Genomic DNA, 14,498 nt, shown 5'->3' on the forward strand with positions numbered 1-14,498 from the left:
CCTCTAATACTTTATTTTAATCTATTCTAATGTTAATTTTCTAATCATTTCTTAATTGCCTTGGATTATATATTAGGACATAAATCTTATCAGCCAATCAGGCTGACATCAGCTTGTGTTACATATTGCCATGGTTACATTATTATTACAAGTGAACCTTGCGCTCATTCCTAACCACAAACAATTCTAGCAAATAACCTAAACTGAAGCAAAATGTCCTGGCAGTATTTCCTGGTTTTTTGTTTTGTTTTGTCAAACAAAACCAGTTTGGGTGGGTGATGGGTAACTACAGCATGCCTGTGATGCATTCATCCTGCTCTTTTCAGGCTTCTTCATCCCGTGTTCATTTCCTTGCATTTGTACAGCACTAACGCATTGTCACGCTGTCAACAAGATGCACAGGCCAAATTGATCAAGCATGAATTAGGAACTTTAACACAAGAGTTAAAATATTCAGATGATAGAACTATTCCAGCCTGTCAAAACGTGACCGTCTTTGTATTGTTATGGCAAAATCGGAGACTTCAGGAACCATCAACACCTGGAGCATGTCCCTCAAGGGTCCAGTTCCTCCTTGCTCTAACCTGATCTGACTTTGGGATCCCATAAGAAGACACCACCTTACTTTCTCTCACACCAGTGCCACCTCCTATCCATCAGGTGAGGGGGGTGCAGGCACTTCCCATGGAGTCACCACAATGATTTGACACCCTGATGCAAAGTGAGAGAGGAGAACAAGTACTAGAAACAAGGGGACAATAATTGCATCCCACCCACTGCAGTGAGTTGGGCATCCCTACACTTGGAATCATACAATCATTAAGGTTAGAAAGATATAGAGATCTTACCCTAGATCATCAACTCCAGCCATCAGCCCATGCCTGTGCCCTCTCTAGACCATGTCCCTCATTGCCACATCTACCATTTTCTTCAACACCTCCACGGACAGTTGACCCCATCACTCCCTGGGCAGCCGTGCCACTGCATCACCACTTTGTAAAGAACTGTTTCCTAATATCCACCCTGAACCTCCCCTGGTGCAACTTAAAGCTGTTACCTCTTGTTCTATTGCTAGTTACCTGCTGCATCCCACCAGCTGTGCAGGGACTGTGGCTGGAAAACAGATCATTACTCTGGTATGGGTTAAAAAAATTGCCTCTTTTTTCCTCTTTCTCTAAATCTCAGCTATTCCAGTGTGAACATTTGCACTGCTGTGTCTGAGAAGGCAGAGCTCTGTGTGAGTGAAGAGAAAGGAGCAGGAAACCCTTCAGCAAAAATCTCCATGCAGAGGGAATGTGGAAGGAAGGACAGACCGTTTGCTAAGCAAGAAGTCCCCCAGGAGGCCATGAAGAGGATGCAGAAGACAGCTGCTTGTGGGGAAGCGATATTAGAGCTTCTCCAGACACTCCTGTCAGACTGAGAGCCTCACAAAGACATTTGTTTCCTTTTCACAGGCAGCAGCCCATCTGGTTAGCCAGGAAGAGGGCTCACTTTGAACCACCCATTGCTGCCTCAAGTGCCTTGGTGCTAACCCGAGACATTAAAGGATATGCTTGTGCTTAGCAAAGGAGCCCAAGCAGTGCAGATCCTGGTGAGCCCTGAGCCCAGCAAGGTGTCACGTGCTGCTCCAGGAATGCCTCTGGTCCTTAGGTTAGGGAAGATGTACAAGAAAATTGGATGGGAAGGGTGGAAAGAGAGGCAACAGCAGCTCAATTCTTACCTTTTTTTTCTTCCTTTTTTTTTTTTCTTTTTTCTTTTTAAGGATGAGAGACTGGTAAGGACAGCATGGTGAGGAGAAAAGTGGAGTTAAACCAGGATCACTCACAATGTTCACAGCTGACAAGAAGCAGAGCTTGAAGCCACCCCCTTGCTGTTCAGCATAAAGAAACCTCAGCAGTGTTTTCGCAAGGCACCTCGTACATCACGTCCCAGCACTAAGCAGAGGGGCTGCCTTCTCTCCCCAGGCTTACAAACAGATATAGTCAGAGCTCAGCCACTCCACTGAAATGTTCTTTCTCACTTTTTTCCCTTTCTCTCTCATCACCAAACAGATGATATCTGTTCAGTTCTGCTACGGTTACTTTCGACTCATCCTCCACATCATCTTTTTTGATCTTTTTTTGGTCTTTGATTCCCCTTCCTCTCCTGGCTTGGGTTTCATATATACACTTGAAAATGCCTACCCTTTGGTGACACAGGCGTCTGCTAGTTCACTGTCTTCTCTCCACGCTGTCAGTGTTCATCTCAGCACATCTGGCTGGCAACAGCCCTCACCAGCATGACCTTTGTGCAGGGATATGTGTTAAACTGTGAATAATCAGCCACCAGGAATGGAAGAAGAGAATGATGGGTTAAATTACAGTTTGGGGTTTAGAGAGCCTGGGAAAACTTCTCAACAGAAGGAACTGGAACAACCTGAGGAGGAGAAATTTTCTCCATCACGGAGCGTTTTGGACAGAAGTTTAAACAAAGATTTGTCAGGGTTGATAAAGACTCCTCAAGGGCCAACAGCACAGCAAGCAGGAACTCACATTCTTTATGTACCACATTAACGTAGGCTGCGGTGGCAGCCAGGTAGAGCAAGTCCATTCAAAAGCCAGACCCAGCCCTGCTACTCTCTGCCTTCTCTTCTCCTCTCCCTGTTTTAAGCCCTCAATCTGCCCTGGAGAACCACACATCCTTACTTACCAGGAATGAGAGTTCTACCATAAGTGAGCTTGGCCTCACAGACACCTTGCCATCACCAGTAGCCCTAACCTAGCCTTCAGGAACCTACACATGGTGGCCAAGAAAAGGACTGCCAGCACAGGTGAGCACTCCCTGACTCCTTCACATTGCTACGCACCTTCACTCACCCAGCAAAACCCATCTGCCTTCCCCTCTCAGCCCACATCAGGACAGAAGCAGTCTCTATAGGCTCACCTAGCCAGCTGATGCACGAAGTGGTGAAGCAATAGCAATAGTAAAAGCAGCATAGCCCAAATGTTTTGACACAAACAAGCTGCTGCAGTTCATACTTTCCCTGCCTTTAAAGGAGCTCATTCAGCCTCAGCTGATGCCCACTTGAACAAAAGCCCCTTCACATCCAATCCCCTTTCAGCATACAATGGCTCTTGAGTATGAATAAGAGGCAGCCCACTTCATGGGCTGGCCTCCACTTTTAATCTCCTTTTTGGATATGGGTAAGCTGAGGTGGGCTGAATAAGTCAACTAAGGTCAACAGACTTCAGTGTCAGAGGAGCTCAGGTGTAGCATCCCCATATGATTCTACGATTCATAGAATCACTAAGGTTGAAAAAGACCACTACAATCATCTACTCCATCAGCCCATCACACCACACCCACTAAAGCATGCCACAGGTATGGGTAGCATCTCTGCTAGACAGTCTCCAGTACATCGCTTCATTCCTCCTTCTCATCTTTCCCTTCTTTGCACCCAGGAACTTCGCATTGAAGAACTTTGCCTGAGATTCTCAGCTTCATCTCCACACACTGTCTCCCTGCTGGTTTCCCTTGCTTTGTGAGTTAACAGGAGCAGGTCTAATTTAGTGTACAACAACAAGTCAAGAAAGCACTAAAAAACAAAAAACCAACAGCAAACAAACAAAAAGAAGAAGAAGAAATCATAAATCTCTTTCCCCAAACCGTTCTGCTTTCCCGGGGAGAACAACCACAGCCCTCTTGCTGCTGTGCACTCTCGTGCTGGGAGGAAGGGAGGCGTCACTGGCTTTACATCAGTGAGTCCCATAAAACTTGCAAGGTCAGGTGTGCAGTCAGAGAGCTGCCACACGTGCGGGGCGTGAGCTGAATCGGAACAGACAGCGCCTGGGAGGGAGCTGCTGTCAGCCTCCCATCCTTGCGGTGAACCTGAACTGCCGCACTCAAAAGGCAGCTCAGAATCAGGTGCGAGCTGACCTGCTGCACAAGCTGAATCTCTGCTGTTTCCACTGTTCTGCCTTTTTCTTTCTGAGTATTAATCCCGTTCTCAGTGTTGGCTAAAGAGGAAATATCCTTTTTAATCTTCGCTAATGAAGAATTTGCTCTGGAAGAGCACATTTCTATTGGTGCAGGTATCTGCAAACATGCAAGGGGAAAGAATGACATTTCAATTTCCTGAAGTTACTGGCCCAAAACTTTAACCTGAATCCTGCAGCTGAACTGTTGACTCAGGGCATGCTGCTTCTGTGCATTATCATCTGCTGTATGAGCATCAGATGTGCAGATGGGAACAATTCTCAGGAAAAGAGCTGGCAATAGCAAGGCAGCACGGGGAAATTATTTCATTCCAAGCATTGCAAATCAAAGCCCTTCTTTCAAACGGCAGCAGCGGTGCTGGGACAGCCCTTCCAACCCCTCCACCATGACAGCCCTGTCCTGGCCAGCAGCAGCCCACCTGTCCTCTGCGCTTTAAGAGCACCAAGCATAGGGAGCACAGGGTCTGATGCGTCCACAGAACACCGCTCCCATCCTTCATTCTAACTTCAGCTTCAGTTTAAAAGGAACTCTCATTTCTGGGAACTGTTTTGGTGCCTCTGCTATAGGCACCATTCCTGCTTTTCCGATGATTACCTCCAAGTGGCTCTCAGATTCCAACTGCTAGCCTCATGCATAATGTATTTCATTTCAAGCCTTTCATCTGTGCATAAGTTTTCCATCCATTTCCACTCCGCTCTCAGCCACTCATCTACCAGTAAAGCACCAAAAGTTGCTTTTTCCCCACTCCTTCCTGCACTCGTTGCTTTCAGGCACTGCCCACTGCTTCCACTTCATGGGCCACTAAAAAAGAGCTCAGATTCACCCTCCTGTTGCAGAGTTCTGCATCTCCTTTCCAGCAGCATCTGTTTCAGCTGAAAAGTTCACTGCCTCCAGCTGCTCTGCATCCCCTACACTTGGTGAAGGGCCAGCCAGGTGTGTTTGGGTGGTCACTCCCAACTCCATCACCCAGCTTAGCTCACCCTCACCCACTCCTCTTGAGTAAATTGGATGCAGGGGCCATCCCACAAGGTTCTCAGAGGCAGAAGGTGCCCTTCAGAAAAGGATCTTCCTCAGCTGGGCCAGCAAAGCAGCATCACATACCGGCATCCTGCTTTTTCCACACTGCCCTGATGTCACCGACACAAACTGCAGGCAGCTCAACTTCTCCATAGCTGAGTATCTGTAACACCCTGGGCTCTCTCGCATAATCACCTGGTGGCCAGGTACAAGTCATTTGGATGGCTCGGAATAGCAATGGGAGTAGATCTAGAGGCACAAGCCTTCAAAGCAGGAATGTGGAGCTCAGCAGACAAACATCCCTCAGTATCTGGATGCCACTTCTTTTCCAAACCCTTTCAGATGCAGCCTAAGGGGTTCCTATTGACTTTAAAAGCCAGGGGCCCCGATTCAACAAAAACAGCTAAGCACTTAATAACATTAAGCACATGCTCGAGTCTCTTCCTATTCAACAAAGCACTTAAGCACATACTTCACCCTTCTTAGATGGCCCAGAACCAAAACACTGAGTTCCCAGAATTTCTTCAACCTTTTCTTTGAAATTTTGGAGGGAGGACAGGAATTCGAACCTTTTGCAGAGGGTCCCTATTTGCAAATGAGTCAGACTCCAGCTCCAGACCTACACACCCAAACGCTGGCACGTTCATGCTTTGGATTGGGATCTGAATTTTTCAGCTTGCGCCTCACTGATCCTCGCGTTCATTAAAGAACTGCAGGCGGGAAGCTGTGCAGCTCTTAGGGTATGAGCTTTAAAGTAATGAGATCCGTGACACTTTCCCCTGCTCCACCTAACGGGGATGCAAACCCGAGCCTCGGTGTGCACTGTGCAGGTGCTCAGCGGAGGATTTGCGGAGCTCCCCCACTTTGGCTGCTCTTTCTTAACCCCACCACAGCACAGCTCTGCAGCCCAGCTCCCAGAATCATGCAAAATCCTCCGACTTTGGTTATTATTAAAATTCCATCCAGCATTTATGCAGCAATTGCAGAGGGAGAGCGCGGTGGGAACGAGGAGCGCTGCATGCCTGGGGGATGCAGCCAAGAGAAGCGCCCAGCCCAGCAGTCGGAGCCTCCCAGCTGTTGTTTCAAGCTTTCAGTAGACTGAAGCAAGCGTCATTACACTGCTTTGAGCACATTTCCAAATGTCACTGCTTCCTCAACACCTTCTTTTCCTTTTTTTTCTGTTTTGCTTTTTTTTGTCTTGGTGCGTTGTTTGCTTATAAAAAAAAAGCTTACATCCTCCAGAGTGAAACAGCGATGGGAAAAGGAGCAAACAAACGAAGAAACACAAATAAAACCATCTGGCCACGTGGCCAAATCTGAGCCTTGCCTCCCATTCCACCCAGTGCCAGTCACATCTCGGCGCTCGGCTCCTTCTTTTTGCTTTGGCAAAGGGCTGCTGGCAGGGCAGGATAAAGCTGCAGAGCGAAGGGCCAGATTCATGGCAGGGAGGCTGAAAACAAATAGAGTGCCAGTTGTCTGGGGGAGCAGGGGAAGCGGTACTCAGCCATCTGAGGCAGCAGGAGGGTGTGAGCCCTCCCAGAGACATCGCCCATTGCCTGGAGGAAGAAGGAAGCAAACGTGGTTAAAAAGAGCTCGACTAGCTGCATTGTGGACCTGCCCAGAAGAGCATCACCAGAGGATCTGGTTATTAAATGGTTGCCAGAAGGATAAGAGGAGAAAGGAGCATCCAGCCAAGGGTACGGGCACATCTGGATGTAGGATTACCACACAGCCTTGTCTTTCCCAGGCAGCTCATCCAGGGGACTTCATTTCCTAAAAAGACCTAAAACATTATGCCCTCCTGCCTCCTTGTACATCTGCTGGTTTATTATCCACCCTGCAGCTACAGAGGCCATTGGAAACGTGCTGGGCACAGAGAGCACACGGTGCCTGGCTGATTGATGAAGGCAGCAAGCTCTTGATTTCCTTGGCCACCCTCCAAGGATTTACAGCCCGGTGCACTGGGGGCAAACAAAGACCTGCTGTTCGGCATCAGAGACCTCATGATTCCATCCATGGGGAGCAGGCTTGGAGCACAGATAACCTCTGAGAGGAGAAAGAGCCACATCTGAGTGTAACACAAAAGACAGGCCAAAAGAAAAGCACCCACAGAGCTCAGGGGAGTCTCAGATAGTGGAGCTGGGAGTTTGCGTTGTTTGTAAGGGTGGAGAAGGGAGGTTAGCTGTGGGGCAGCAGGAGGAGGAAAGGAGGTTCCAGCTGTGCTTGTAAATTTGGCTTCTGGGCTGATTTTCCCTTGGGTATGCTACAGTTGAAAGATCTTTATGAACAGGACTCAAGTTCCAGCTTCAAGCTTAAGGAGCAGTCTTGAACTCCAGCTATGCGTGTGGACATACAGCTCCAAGACACCTGCGAGCAATTTTCAGAGCACAAGGGCTAGCAAATATTGAAAGGCTTCGCTGGAGCTTTTTACCCCTACATCAGCACTGGGGCTCAGATCTCCTGGCAATAATAAAGAACACTGCCAACAACTCTTCCTAAAAGACTTTGCTACACAGTGTTGACCCATGCGGTGTTTACAGAATCACAGAATTATTCAGGTTGGAAAAGACCTCCAAGATCCCCACACCCAACACAAGCCCACCCCCACCATGTCCACTGCCCACAGCCCTCAGTGCCACATCTCCATGGTTCCTGAACATCTCCAGGGACGGCGACCCCACCACTCCATGGGCAGAGAAGTAATGTATCCTAATATCCAACCTGAACCTCCTCTGGCACAACTTGAGGCCTCTGTTACCAAGGAGAAAAGGACAACCCCATCTCACCACAACCTCCTTTCAGGGAGCTGTAGAGAGCTTGTTATCCAGTCTCAACCAGTGTGAGACTTGCCTGTCGGTGAGAGAGGTGATTCCACTAATGGATCTGACCATGAATCCCACCCAGCTGTTTACTGTACCCTTTGTATCGGAGCCATCAATGAAGGGGAAGGACTGTAAACACTAATTACTATGCAGATTTCAAAGAGGAGCGCATCTGTGTGTTTGGGTTCTGCTGTGTTTGCTCACACTTTCGCGGGACAAAGCGGAGATTTGTCCTTAACCCTTCAGTTAGCAGGGGAAGTTGGAATTTGTTGTGATAGGAACTGCTATAGATGGTTTAACAGGAACACATTCCCTGGGACTGGAGATGCTGTATCTCAGTGTGTGGCTTCCTGGAGGAATACACCCGGAAAGCAGCAAATTCCCACTCTAATTAAAAGGAAATCTCTGAGACAAGCTTTTCCGTGAAGGCAACAAGAAGGCAGGGCTGACACGTCTGATGCATATATTAACACTAAAGACATGGAAATTAATTGGATTTATTACCAGTCACAGCTGCAAAGATGGCTCATTTCTAAGTTTATTTTACAGAAAGTGGCGGGAGGAGTGGGATTTAATAGTCATCTCTGTTTAGCTAATGAGCCAAAACTAATGGCCTCTTCTCATGTAGAGAGTCCCCGGTTCTGCAGAACACCTAAGTGTGTGTGCAGCTCTCACAGCAGTTTCCAAGGGATGCTTTGCATCTGCTGGAGTGTTTGGTGATGAATAGGATGCTCGCAGATGCTTGTGGTCTGGGAGGGAGAGGAAGCGTTTTTCTGAACGGGAGTCAAAATCAATGGGATAAATCCAGTGAAATTAATTGCCTTTCAAATATAAACTGAAATTAAGTCAATCTGGCTTGCCAGCAAAGAGAGCAGCCCCAGCAGGGTGTCTTGGTGCTGCAGGGGGCTGTTGGGGCACCCATTGGGCTTCCCTTTTATTTTTTCTGTTCTTCCCTTTGTTCGTTCTCTGCTATTTTACCAAGCTGCACCAGCTTTCCAAAAGGGTCAGACCCATTGAAAAAGAAAGCCACATCTACCTTGTGGTGGCTGTGGGCAGGCACATCACTGAAGCAGACACCAATGCCCCTGAATCACAGCTTATCTTGTTTTCTAGGCCACATCAATCCTAAGAATGATGAAAAAAAAGCGCCCCAAACAGCTTTAAGATTCTGCTTCTCCTGTAAGTGAAGAAAAACAGAAGATCTTTGGTGGGAAAGCTGACTGTTGAAGTGGCAAGATGAGTGTCATTTGCAAAGCACTCCAAGAGAGGGTTTGGAGGATTTTGGATGCTTCCTTCCCAGATTGGAAACTGATTTGCTGAGGGAAAGACAGGCTGCCTCAGGCAGGGAGGTGTTAGACAAACAACAAAAGGGAAAGGTGCAAAGAGGGAACAAATGGAAACTCATTTAGCACATAATGAAGGTGCTGGGAAGAAAATTAATCAAAGCTCTGAAGGAAAGGGAGAGAAACTCTTTCATCTCCTCCTCCACCAAAGGTAGGTCCTGGCTGATTAAGAGAGGGAATGGCTTTTGTGCAGGGAGAAATTCAGCATAGCTGGAATGGTGGAAACCTGGTGGGAAGCTGATTGGAGTGTTACAAGCAGGGCTTCTGGGAAGGCTGAAGTGGGAAAAAAGAAGAGGTCAGAAATAGGATTGTGAGCATCCAGGTCATTAGACTTGGTAGTAAATTAATCTGAAAATTGATGGCTCCATCATCTGCAAGAGAAAGCACAAAACAGACCAATCGGTGTCGGCAGCAGAGCACAAAATCCAACCTGCAAACCAGCCCCACGTCTACCTGAGAGCCTGCTAAAGAGAAGGGGGGAAAGGAGCCAGGCTGTCACCAGGAGACTTCACAGGCAGTGAATTCTGCAGGAAAGCTGCCTCCAGTGCTGAAACAGCCTCCGTGTTTGTAAAGATGATGGTGGTTGTTCCCCATCGCAAAAGAACTCTCACATCCAACAGGGGGAATTGTATAGTAGACCTCTTTTTTTTCTTGTCAGATACAGAGAATTTGATCACAGGACGAAAAACACACAGTAGCTTAGATAGGAAGTGATTGCCACTTGAAAACGTTTGTAATGTGCAGACAGAATAAAATCAAACCCAGGAAGATATTGCTTTGCTGCTCTCCCGGGCTGCTGTTACAAACCTGAAAATGCTCGTGAGGCAAATCACATTAGAGAAGGAATTTAAGAAGAAAAGGGGAAAAAAAAGAAGAAGAAGAAGAAAAACCACAAAAATGAAAATTAGTCAGTGTTTAAGAACATTTCTCTATACTCACTAAAAGCTGCAATCTCAGAACTGAGAGAGACTATCGCAGTGATTCGTCAGCAAGCCCCTCTTCACCAAGCAGAGAATCCAAGGGTCCTTTTGGAGCCAGGCAGGGAAAGGGGAGCTAAGAGCAGTGAATACAAATCAGAAGGTAGGAGCTATAGGTCATCCATATGGGAAACGAAAGGGCACAAGGGAAAGGAGACAGCCAGAAGAATTGGCTTTTTGATTTTTTTTTTAAATATATTTTTTAATTACAGGGGAACCTCTTGTTTTCTGTGCAGGGGGACAAAACAGCCCTGCAGAGAAGGCACCATTTCCAGTGTGCATCTTTTGAGAGCGGCCAGATGGCACGGAGACGTCATATGGGGCTGATGACATATTTTTCACTCCAGTGGTAGCTAAGGTGATCATTAGACAGAAGCTAGTTATTTTTAAATAAATGGGTTTGTCCAACCTGCAGTATTGCCCATACTGGGCTTTTACCTTGAAATTTCCCATTCCTGCTCTGTTGATGCGAGCAACGCTGGGATCTCTCATGCAGAGACACAGCCAAGTTGTTTGTTGGGCAAGATGATAAACTGGGAGTAGCCCTCATGAAGCAGTGAGATGCTGTGGATGAAATCTGATGAGGAGCTTGTGCTGCTGCTGCTATGGGATGTGAGAGCCACAGCCCCTCAGAGCAGGAAACAGGTTCAGGTGCTGGGTGGGTCAGGATCTATGAACGTAACACCCCTATGGATCCTGGGCTTGGGCTTGCTGTGGGATCAAGTGCTTGCCCTTCCAGCTGGACACTCCCAGACCCACCTCATCCGGGTTTGTTAACCAAGATTGCTTATTGCAAAGCTGGTTTAGAAATTCCATAACCCTCAGCCTCTTCCCTGCTCTTTAGCAGAGCTCCAGCCCTTCTGGGAGCTCTAAAAACATCGTCAGAGCTGCCTGGAAAGGCAGAGTTAGTCACCTAAACTGATGGAAACAGATCCAGATGAAGTGATCCCGGGACAGCTCAATGAGTGTGTGGTTGGACTCTCTTCCATCCCTTTGTTGCCCATCTTCCTGACTGAGCCTGGGCTGACCACACACCCATGTGAGTAGGCAGATCCCATTTTAAGGGTGAGCAGTCAAACAAACGTATCCTGCTGGCCACTCTTGGCTCAAGGGTCAATAGCCAAGCCGCCCTGCTCATCTGTGGTATGCATGTGGAGGCATGTGCCAACTGGTACCTTCAACTTGCAGTGCCTCACAAGGGAAGCAAATCTACAGCGCTGATCTGACGTACTTGTGGCAAGTCAAGTCTCCCAGCAGTGTCCATACACACCCACCTCCACTTTCCCAGAAAACGCCTGTTGCACCACCACAGAAATAAACCCTCAATTATTAGCAGTGAACAAAAACATTCTCCCGAGAGGTGGGAGAAAACAGGAAAGCCTCTGAGCCCAACCCAGCTCACCAGAGCCAGAGATTTGGGGCGTGCAGTGCCAAGCTGTGATTGATGCAACACAAGCAGTCCCGAGCCAGGAAATAGCAGAGACTTGGCCTGATGAGAGAGGATCCTAAATCCCTTTAGTTTATAGGACAGCTTGGCTGAAAAGCTTAGGACAAGAAGCAGAGAGCAAAGCCACCCATCTTGAGTCCACCATGAAACTCCTGGGTGCTGCCGGCTACATCAGCTCTTATTAATACAGACTATTATTTAGGAAGGGAATGAGTCAATGCAATAATATACTCCAGATTCATTACTGTCAGCTCCCTCAGAATTATGTGTATTAATGACCAGATTATATCTGTTTATATAAAACAAATTACCATAGAGCGACTGCAGGCATTGAAACGCTCCTTGTCTGTTTGACACACATAAATAATGGAGGAGCTCACGCTGCATTTGGTACACATGACTAACCTTTTATCCCTGGCACCCTGGTGCAGGCTGGAGAAATGACTCGGGTTTCAAATTCCTCGCTCCAGCTGTCATTAGCCTCGCAAAGCGTTAGCGACTCGGCGGCTAATTGATGTCCTTGTTGGACATTATTTTATTAGTCAGGCCTGGTGAGCATCAAGTGGAATTTTAATGCCCTTCCTTCCTTGGGTCCGCACGGCTGTAAGAGTTAAGGCTTATAAATGATTAACTGTGCTCTGAGAGCAATTTTAGGAAGGGGTAAATTAGTTATTCCATGGGTTTGGGCCGCTCTAGTTGGACCAGCGCTGTGGTCAGCATAGGCTGCTGAAGGAGGATCCCAACTCTCTGTCCCACAGTGATGGTGGTTTGTAAGGCAGTTGGGTGAACAGTTTTGGGGATGACGTTGTCCTTGAGGGTAGATGGTCCTCAAGGAAATTGTCCTGGTGAAAAAGGAGCAGCAGAATGCAAAGAGCCTCAAATAGCCTTGGGAAAGGGTCTGGACAAAAGGCTTCAACGAAAGCCCAATGGATGAGGGACTGATTGGGCAGTGGATGGTTTGCAGAGGTATTGCCCGATGGGGCAGGCTGAATGCAACAGGGCAGCTGGAGTATACTGGTTGGTATACTGGTCCAGCATACTGGTGCCTGTGGCAGGGACCTGCAGCAGCATGCAGACAGCACGCAGTCCCCAGGATGGAGCAAGGAACAGAGGATGCCCACCACCTGCTGTGAGCTTCTGTCCTATCCAAAACCCACGTGCTGGGTCACAGTGGGGCTGGGGTTTTGCAGCGTGTTGCCCATCAGTCAGAGCACCAAACGCAGCCCTGCTCTGGTCCTGAGCACCTCTCGGCAGCAGCTCACAGCTGGAGCACCACGTCAAATCAACCCCCTGTGAAGGAGGGGGGAGGTTTTGCTTTGATCTGCATGCAGAGCATGTGGCATGGAAAGCACTTGCCTGTTTCCTTCTGCTTCTTGCTTTAGATCTGGCTAAGTAACCTGGAAATGAGCACAGATTCATCATTCACGGACAAAACAAAACATTTTTTACTTAGATTGAAATGAAATCTGGGGAATGCTGTCCTTCCTAAAATTTCCTTATATATATATATAAAAAAAATTCTTTTTTCTTTGTAACAGCAGAGATGTCCCATACAAACACAGGCCCCCAAGCTCACAGCTGAGGATGTCCCTGGTGCCATCCTTGTGACTTCTCTCCATCCTTTCCATCCTCTGCCCATGTCTCTACAGCCTCTCCCAGGCTGGAGCAGTCCCTTGCTCTGCATGTACTCTCAAATCGGTGAGAGCTCACTGCAAAAAAAAAAATAAACCAAAACCCTCATCAATCTTAGGAGATCCCTACTCCTGCCCTGCTTACGTAGCACACCAGCTTTCTGGGAGCCAAGGAAAAATGAGCAGAGAACTCGGGCGCACCAGGCTCTTCATACATTAGGCAATAATTATAATGTATATTAACTGCCTGGGTGTTGAAAGAGTCCCAGCACGAGATTGCTTCTCTAATAGGAGACAGAAGTGATAAAAGACAGTAATAGATTGCCTTTCAGATGTGGAATTAAAAGCAGCAACTCATTTTTTTTTTTTCACAGCCTCTAATCGCATGTAGTCTCTTTTCAAGTCGGATTTCCATTTCCAAGGTGAAGCTCAGCAACACAAACAGAAATGAAAGCGGGGCCCTATCCCACCTCCACTGCATGGCAGGAGTGGGGGGAGCCACGCTCCAACCAGAGAGCGCAGCCCAGGAGCCAGCCCACCTAGGCAGCCCTCTGAAGAGCAGCCATCAAAAGAGCATGATTTGGTTGGCTTTCCTTTTATTTTAACCCTGGTTGCAGCCACTAGATTGCTTGCTTTTTTTTTTTTTTTTTTTAAGAGATAGCCCAGAAGATAAAGCTTGTGAGGCAGGGCAATCAAACAAAAAGTGAAGTTACTTCAAAGCAGCGGCAGAGATTCTTAAAAACTGACATTTCCACTTACGGATCCAGTTTGTCTCTTGGAAGGAATGCTTTCCAGACAATTTTGGCTGCTGTTTTTAAAAGGAAAGTATAGAAAGCAGGCAAAGAAAAGGCTAGATTTCGGCTGAGCTGGGAAGCACAGTAAATAACATCCATTAGGTTCTCCTGGACAGTTTTAATGACTCGGAGTTTTAAATCGTTCGTTCAACATCTTTATGTGCCGAGCTATGGTACAGTTTCAAACTTAAAACCTTTGGCAGGAGCTGCATAATCCATAAAACAGTTGAAGGGGGAGGGGGAAGGAGATGGAGAACCAGGCTGGGAGTGATGTTGCTGGTCCAAATTCAGCTAAATCAGCCGCAAGATGTGGTTTATCTGCACAACTAACATCTCACATTAGCACCAAGCAGCTCCATCTCCCCACGCCCAGACCCAGCACCAGCCCCACTGCGTGCACATTTGGGATGCCAGCAATCTGGGTACCCCAGGCACAGGCCAACCAGGTCTCTCTGGCTGCATTTAGAGCTCTGGGCTCCCAAATACCAGTGG

Source organism: Tympanuchus pallidicinctus, unplaced genomic scaffold, assembly GCF_026119805.1.
Source record: "Tympanuchus pallidicinctus isolate F22 unplaced genomic scaffold, pur_lepc_1.0 scaffold3, whole genome shotgun sequence".
Classification (NCBI taxonomy): domain Eukaryota; kingdom Metazoa; phylum Chordata; class Aves; order Galliformes; family Phasianidae; genus Tympanuchus; species Tympanuchus pallidicinctus.